The following is an 8,168-nucleotide window of genomic DNA, read 5'->3' as shown; positions in this document are numbered from 1 at the left end:
CCACTCGGTAGGATTTTTTAAACTTAGGCGAGTGCTAGACTGCAGCTAAGCCCCCGAGTGGGAGTGTTGCTCACCACTCGGTAGGATTTTTTAAACTTAGGTGAGTACTGGACTGCAGCTAAGCCTCCGAGTGGGAGGGTCGCTCACCATTCGGTAGGATTTTTTAAACTTAGGCGAGTACTAGACTGCAGCTAAGCCCCCGAGTGGGAGGGTTGCTCACCATTCGGTAGGATTTTTTAAACTTAGGCGAGTGCTAGACTACAGCTAAGCCCCCGAGTGGGAGGGTTGCTCACCACTCGGTAGGATTTTTTTAAAACTTAGGCGAGTACTGGACTGCAGCTAAGCCCCGAGTGGGAGGCTGGCTCACCACTCGGCAGGATTTTCTTTCAAACTTAGGCGAAACAGATTCGCAGCTAAGTCACCCACTGGGGGTTTTCAGATGTAAACAACAGCAACAACAATCGTACCAGAGGACTGTAAAGCTCTTGTCTTTGATAAACAGATTACAAAGGTATTTCTTATTACATTTTATTCGAACGAGTACTTAAGTATAAAAGGGGCGGAGCAGCTCCGCGTTCCAAGCTTGTGGCTCATCCTTCTTATGCTCGACACTGTAAAGGTGGTATGCTCCATTGTGGAGCACTCTGGTGACAATGAAGGGACCTTCCCATGCTGGGGCGAGCTTCTGTGGTTTCTGCTGATCCACTCAAAGAACCAAGTCTCCCTCTTGAAAGGTTCGACCCTTCACGCGTCTAGCATGGAATCGACACAAGTCTTGTTGATAAATGGTCGACCGGATCAAGGCCATCTCTCTTTCCTCCTCTAGGAGGTCGACTGCATCTTGCCGAGCTTGTTCTGCTTGATCTTCAGAGAAGAGCTCAACTCGTGGCGCATTATGAAGTAAGTCACTTGGTAGGACAGCCTCAGCCCCATAGACCAAGAAGAATGGAGTTCGACCAGTCGACCGATTAGGAGTTGTCCTCAACCCCCAGAGAACTGATGGAAGTTCGTCAACCCAGGCGCCCGCCGCGTGCTTGAGATCTTGCATCAGTCGGGGTTTCAGTCCTTTGAGAATCAGGCCATTTGCTCTTTCTGCTTCTCCATTCGACTGGGGATGGGCGACTGAAGCATAGTCGACCCGTGTGCCTTGTGAGGCGCAGAAGGTTCTGAACTCATCAGAATTGAAGTTCGATCCGTTGTCAGTGATGATGCTGTGCAGAACTCCATATCTTAAAATCAACTCTCTGATGAAGCTGACGACAGTACTAGCTTCAAGGTTCTTAATAGGCTTGGCTTCGATCCATTTGGTAAACTTGTCGACTGCTACAAGCCCATGGGTGAAGCCGCTCCTACGAGTCCTCAGTGGACCAACCATGTCCAATCCCCAAACAGCAAAGGGCCAGACGAGTGGGATGGTCTTCAGGGCTGATGCAGGTTTGTGCGACATATTGGAGTAGAACTGGCAGCCTTCACATCTGTCGACTATATCTTTCGCCATTTCATTTGCCCATGGCCAATAAAATCCAGCTCGGTATGCTTTAGCCACAATGGTTTGAGAGGACGCATGGTGACCACAGGTCCTCGAATGGATGTCGTGGAGGATCACTTGGCCTTCTTCTGGTGTTATGCATTTCTGGCTGACCCCAGTTGCACTTTCTATGAACAGTTGACCTCTTATTATAGTAAAGGCCTTGGATCAACGGATGATCTGTCGGGCCTCTTCTTCATCCTCTGGGAGCTCTTTCCTAAGGATATATGCAATGTATGGCACAGTCCAGTCGGGAGTGATGACCAACACCTCCATGATTAAGTCGACCACGGCTGGGACCTTGACTTCAGTCGGATCCGTGGCACTCCTAGGCTGCGGGGGCTCTTCAGCGAAGGGATCTTCTTGAACTGAAGGTGCATGAATATGCTCTAAGAACACATTGCTAGGAATAGCTTCTCTCTTGGATCCTATCTTTGCTAAATCATTTGTTGCTTGATTTTTCAGTCGGGGTACATGATGGAGCTCTAACCCCTCAAACTTCTTTTCCATCTTCCTCACCACGTTGCAGTAACGAGTCATGGCTGGGCTTCTGACGTCCCACTCCTTCATCACTTGATTGACTACCAAATCTGAGTCGCCATAGACCATGAGGCGACGGACGCCGAGTGAGATGGCCATACACAACCCATACAGGAGTGCTTCATATTCTGCTTCATTATTGGAGGAATCAAAGTGGATCTGGAGGACATATCTGAGCTTGTCTCCTCGGGGGGATACCAGAACCACCCCAGCACCGGAACCATTCAGCATCTTGACACCATCAAAGAACATGGTCCAGTGCTTCGAGTGAACTTGAGTCGGCAGTTGTTGTTCAATCCACTCGGCGAGGAAATTTGCCATTGCTTGGGACTTAATAGCTTTCTTTGCCTCGAACTTGATATCTAAGGGAAGGAGTTCAATCGCCCACTTTGCCACTCGACCAGTTGCATCTCTATTGTTCAGAATCTCTGATAATGGGGCGTCACTGACGACTATAATAGAGTGATCAGAGAAGTAATGTGCAACCTTCTTCGTGGTCATATAGATCCCATAAACAAGCTTCTGATAATGTGGATATCTTTGCTTTGATGGAGTCAAAACTTCAGAGACATAGTATACTGGGTGCTGAACTTTGTAAGCTTTTCCTTCTTCTTCCCGCTCGACCGTAAGTATTGTACTGACGACTTGTCCAGTGGCTACAATGTAAAGCAGTAAAGGCTCTTTGCTGATTGGAGCAGCAAGCACCAGCTGGGCGGAAAGCAGGGCTTTAAGCTCTGCAAATGTTGCATCAGCTTCAGGAGTCCACTCGAACTTATCTCACTTCTTCATCAGTCGGTAAAGAGTCAGTGCCTTTTCACCGAGGGGAGAAATGAATCGACTTAGGGCGGCCAAACAACCAGTAAGCTTCTGGACATCGTGCACACGCACAGGGCATTTCATCCGGAGTATGGCACCCACTTTCTCTGGGTTAGCGTCGATCAGTCGTTCGGAAACGAGAAAACCGAGTAATTTTCCGCCTGGAACTTCAAACATGCACTTTGATGGATTAAGCTTGATATCATACCTTCTGAGGTTGGTAAAGGTTTCAGCAAGGTCAACCAGTAGGTCGGAACCTTTACGTGACTTGACCACAATGTCATCCATGTATGCTTCCACACTCCGACTGATCTGAGTGAGCAAGCACTTCTGAATCATCCACATGAATGTGGCTCTAGCATTCTTCAAACCGAATGGCGTAGTGATATAACAGAAGCACCCAAATGGGGTGATGAAAGTTGTTTTTATCTCATCGGGTCCATACAGACGGATCTAGTGATACCCGGAATAAGCGTCCAAAAAGGACAAACGCTCACACCCAGTAGTCGAGTCGACTATTTGGTCGATGCGAGGGAAAGGAAAGTGATCTTTCGAGCAGGCCCGATTGATATGTTTGAAGTCGATGCACATGCGAAGTGAGTCATCTTTCTTTGGGACCATAACAACGTTAGATAACCACTCGGAGTGGTAAATCTCTTGGATAAACTCAGCTGCCAGAAGCCGAGCCACTTCTTCACCGATTGCCTTCCTCTTCTGCACGGCGGACCGTCGAAGATGTTCTTTGACTGGTTTCACTTTTGGGTCGACTCGCAAACGATGCTCAGCCAGTCCCCTGGGAACACCTGGCATGTCAGAAGGTTTCCATGCAAAGATGTCCCAGTTCTCACGGAGGAACTGGATGAGCGCTTCTTCCTATTTGGAGTCGAGTGTTGTTGAAATGTGAGTCGGAGCAGCATTGGGATCCGTCGGGTGAATGTGAATTGACTTTGTTTCGCCAGACGACTGGAATGCTGAATCCGTGGTAGGCTTCTTAGCTCGCAACAAACCACTCGGATCTGCATTTTTCTGATATTCCTGTAATTCCACTACCGCCATCTGTGCATCAGCGATCTTTGAGCCTTTCTGGAAGCACTCTTCTGCCTTCTTTCGATTGCTAGTGATAGTGATCACCCCTTTGGGACCAGGCATCTTCAATTTGAGGTGCACATAACATGGTCGAGCCATAAAACGCGCATAAGCTGGCCTGCCCAGAATAGCATGATAAGCACTCTAGAAATCTACAACTTCAAATGTCAACTTTTCTTTGCGGTAATTCTTGGAATCACCGAACACTACATCAAGGGCGATCTGGCCGAGTGATGCAGCCTTCTTGCCGGGAATGACTCCATGGAAACTCATATTGCTTTCACTGAGTCTGGACATCGGAATGCCCGTTCCTTTCAACGTCTCTGCATACAGTATATTCAGGCCACTGCCACCATCCATCAGAACCTTAGTCAATCGAGTACCTTCGACTACTGGGTCGACCACCAGCGCTTGCCTCCCAGGGGTGGCTATGTGCGCTGGGTGATTGGACTGGTCGAATGTGATGGCAGTCTGAGACCACTTCAAATAACTGGGTGTCACCGGAGCAACCATGTTCACTTCTCTGTTGATGACTTTCAGTCGACTCTTACTCTCGACATCAGCGAAAATCATAAGAGTGGAATTAGGAGTCGACACTGTCGAGTGGTATGTTTTGGGTAGATGAAATTACCCTCTTCATCTTTCTTGGTGTGAATGTGACATGGTAAATCCAGCACATCATTTCCATCCTAATCTTTTACTTTCTTGGGATTCCACGGTCCTTTGGGTTTCCCCTTGAACTTCCCTTGAGTCACGGCTAAGGCTTCACTAGGAGCAGCTGGTTCGGCTTTGCGCTTCTGCTTCTGATTGGAGTTTCCTCCTCCGGTATCGTGGGCGACTGTTTTGTGCTTGCCACTCCGGAGTTAGTCTTCTTCTTCACCATTGGCGTACTTGGTGGCAATCTCCATCATCCGAGTCAGAGTCATATCTCCTGTCCGACCGAATTTCAGATTCAACTCCCGATACTTAACGCCTTCTTTGAAGGCACAAATTGCTTGGTGATCTGACACATTCTCCACTGTGTGGTGCAACGTGATCCATCTCTGGATATAATCCCTCAAAGTTTCATTCGGTTTCTGAACGCAACACTGTAATTTTGTCAAACCTGCCGGCCGCTTGCAAGTACCTTCAAATGTTCTGACAAATACTCAAGCAAGATCTTCCCAAGTATAAATACTACCAGGAGCTAACTGATTCAGCCACGCCCTGGCCGAGCCCTCTAGCATCAAAGGAATGTGCTTCATGGCCACTTCATCGTTGCTGCCACCGATTTGAACAGCCACTCGTTAATTTCAAGCCAAGTGTCAGGCTTGAACTCACCAGTGAACTTATTGACTCCAGTCGCCAACCTGAAGTTGGGAGGAATCACCGCAGCCCTGATGGCTCTGCTGAAGCAATCTGGGCCTGAGACATGCACTCTGCTGCTGGTTGGAAAATCTTTGTCGGGGCCTTCTCTATGAACTTTGTTTCTGTCGACCAGCCCCTGAACGAGAATAGATCTCGCATCAAAGCCCGGTTCCCTAGGGTCGACTGGAATCCTTCGCCCACCACTGTGAGGGCGCCTGTCATCCTGCTGCCGAGGTATGTATGATCCACTCCTTGGGGGAGGCATGGGTCCTCGACAATGATCATCGTGATCGAGTTGGTGATCATACTGCTCACGGTTTCTGTACTGATCTCGTCGGTCTCCACGTCCCTCACGCCTCGGGAATGATCTTGGGCTGTGAGCCGACTAGACTGTGTCTGCAACCACGGATCTACTGTAAATCATATTCTGCGACTGAGATACTATTGTATTCTGCTCTCCCGCGGCTAGGAGCAAAGCCCGGATCTGCACCAAACCTCGACCAGCTTCTGACTGGGAAGGTTTAATTGACTCCGCTATTCGGGCCGTAGTTGCGAGATTCTGGATTGGAGTTTGGTATACCTGGGTCGGAGGTGGAAAAGTTGACGTCAACTGGATTCGGGAGCACGCTGCCGAGCATGCTTGTCGAGTGTGCACTGGAGGTTCTCCAGTCGAGTGCGCTCAGCCAAGTTGGCCAGGCACGCCTCCTTCAAGGCCTGGGCTTCAGGGGTTTCTCCAACGATAGGAGTGTGAAGTGCATCCATGTTCCGGCGGCGAAATTCCTCCCTCCTCTGTGAAGAGAGGGGTTCGGGTCGGTACTCTTCGTGGACACGCGACGGATCACCGCCACCATCGCCTCCGTCCTCATGGGTGAAGCCGGGAGGGCTACGTGGTCCATTGACCATCAAAACTTCCGCCGCGGGGTCGCTGCTGTCGCACTCGGATGCAGTCTCTACAGAGCCAGTCGAACAGGCCGTAGAGAGTTTCGTCGGGCTCGATTGCTGCGATCTGGGGGGTGGCCGATTGGCGAGCCACCGCATGCCTTACCCACCGCTGAAGCCTCGACCGACCGGAACGTTTTCCCCGGCGGGCTTCAGGGAGGGAGGTCAGCACGGGAGCCGACTGATACTGAGTCGACGACTGCCATATGAGGACGCCACGGACGCACGCGCGAAAGTGCGTTACCCCGCGGATGGGGAGCGCCTCGACATCGAGTGGCGCTTCCTGGAGCCAAGCGGAGTCGTCGGCGATGAATATGAGCGCACCGAGACGGATCTCGTGGCCCTTGGCCAAACCTCCACCTGAAACCATGTTGATGGGGATCGGAAAAAATCACAACTTCTCCAGTAAGTCTCTAAGACACCTGCCCAAGGTGGGCGCCAACTGTCATGCTTCTAAGTCTGACAGTAGAATGAGGGGTAGGAATGTAGAGGCAAGATCCTAGCTATGGAGGAGTTGTACACGCGAGTTTTACGAGTTCAGCCCCTTCTCGGAGGAAGTAAGAGCCTTAGGTCTCGGAGCCCGGGGGTGGTTGATTGGATTATATGCGTGTGTGTTACAGGGGGTGCGAACCCTTGTACCTGAGGAGGGGGGTGGCTTATATAGAGTTTGCCAGACCCCTCCCGCCCTCAGATACAAAGGGTTTAAGGTACATAAAGATGGGAACGTTACGGGTAACGCCTGCAATAAAGATACATAATGACTATTAAAGCTGTGACTTAATTCTCGATCATTGCAGAGTGGAGTGGTTCTAGATCTTCTAGTAGTTGAGTGATTATCTATATGGTCGAGTGACTTCGAGACTGTCGAGTGGAACATAACTTCATGGTCGAGTGAATGTTGATTCTTCTTCGAATGCTTCTGGTTCCTTTAGAGATGTCCTTGGGGAGGGTATCTTAGACAGATCCATGACCCTACCCTAGATACATAGCTTCATCAGGACTACCAATACTACATAAATTTTGTCAAGCTTCAGTTTTCACTTAAGATAAACCTATATGCGAAGTTAAAAATAAAGGTGGGAGTACTTTTGTATTGGTTCCACCAAATGATCTGGATTAACTAGCACTGTTTTTAGGGAGGATTAGGTCATCTCCAACACTGACCCTTAAACCAGACACCACATCCATCCGCGGACCCGGGGGAGGGAGGATGGCAGTCCACGAACATGGATGCGGGAGCCGGCACTCCAAGCCCGTATATTTTTCAAACCAGATTTCAACAAACCAGATGAATTTTGTAAAACACAATGGAATTCAGCAAGGTTCGGTTAGAAAATAGAATAAATCATTCATAAATAACATGCAAATATCTCTAGTACAACAATAGTTCAAATTACGTTTATGGATGGTGTACCATCGATGCGCTAACAACTTCAGAGTGTGTTCATGGATGATGTGCATGTCGTACGGCGTAATGTGCTTTTGCGCATGAAATGAACCATGCACACACCGCCAAAAGACCATGTCCCTTGCGCTCCTGCCCACGAAGTCTGCAGATACGGCCAACCATGCATTGTACAACAACTTATTCCCCTTCACCGTGTACTCTGTCATCCTTCTTACTCTAAAAACAACTTAAAGTTTGAAAATAAACTCAATGACATTTGTTGAACACTTGTCGGGTGTGGTGTCCGCCATGGACAGTGTTCATAGGGGGCCGAAAGGTACCTGGTTGCGGATGGACCTTGGGTGGACGGCGTCATAGTACAAAGCGAGCGAGCGCGTGGTGGTTGCTGCGGACGTCCAGCAATGCCTGGGGCAATGTCTAGAGAGTTACAACGGCAACGTCAGACAAGGAGGTTGCGTATACAAAGCAAGGGGGAGCAGGGGTGTACTGGAAGAAAATGAAGCC

Source organism: Triticum dicoccoides, chromosome 2A (assembly GCF_002162155.2).
Source record: "Triticum dicoccoides isolate Atlit2015 ecotype Zavitan chromosome 2A, WEW_v2.0, whole genome shotgun sequence".
Lineage (NCBI taxonomy): Eukaryota > Viridiplantae > Streptophyta > Magnoliopsida > Poales > Poaceae > Triticum > Triticum dicoccoides.
This window is presented reverse-complemented; position numbering follows the sequence as displayed.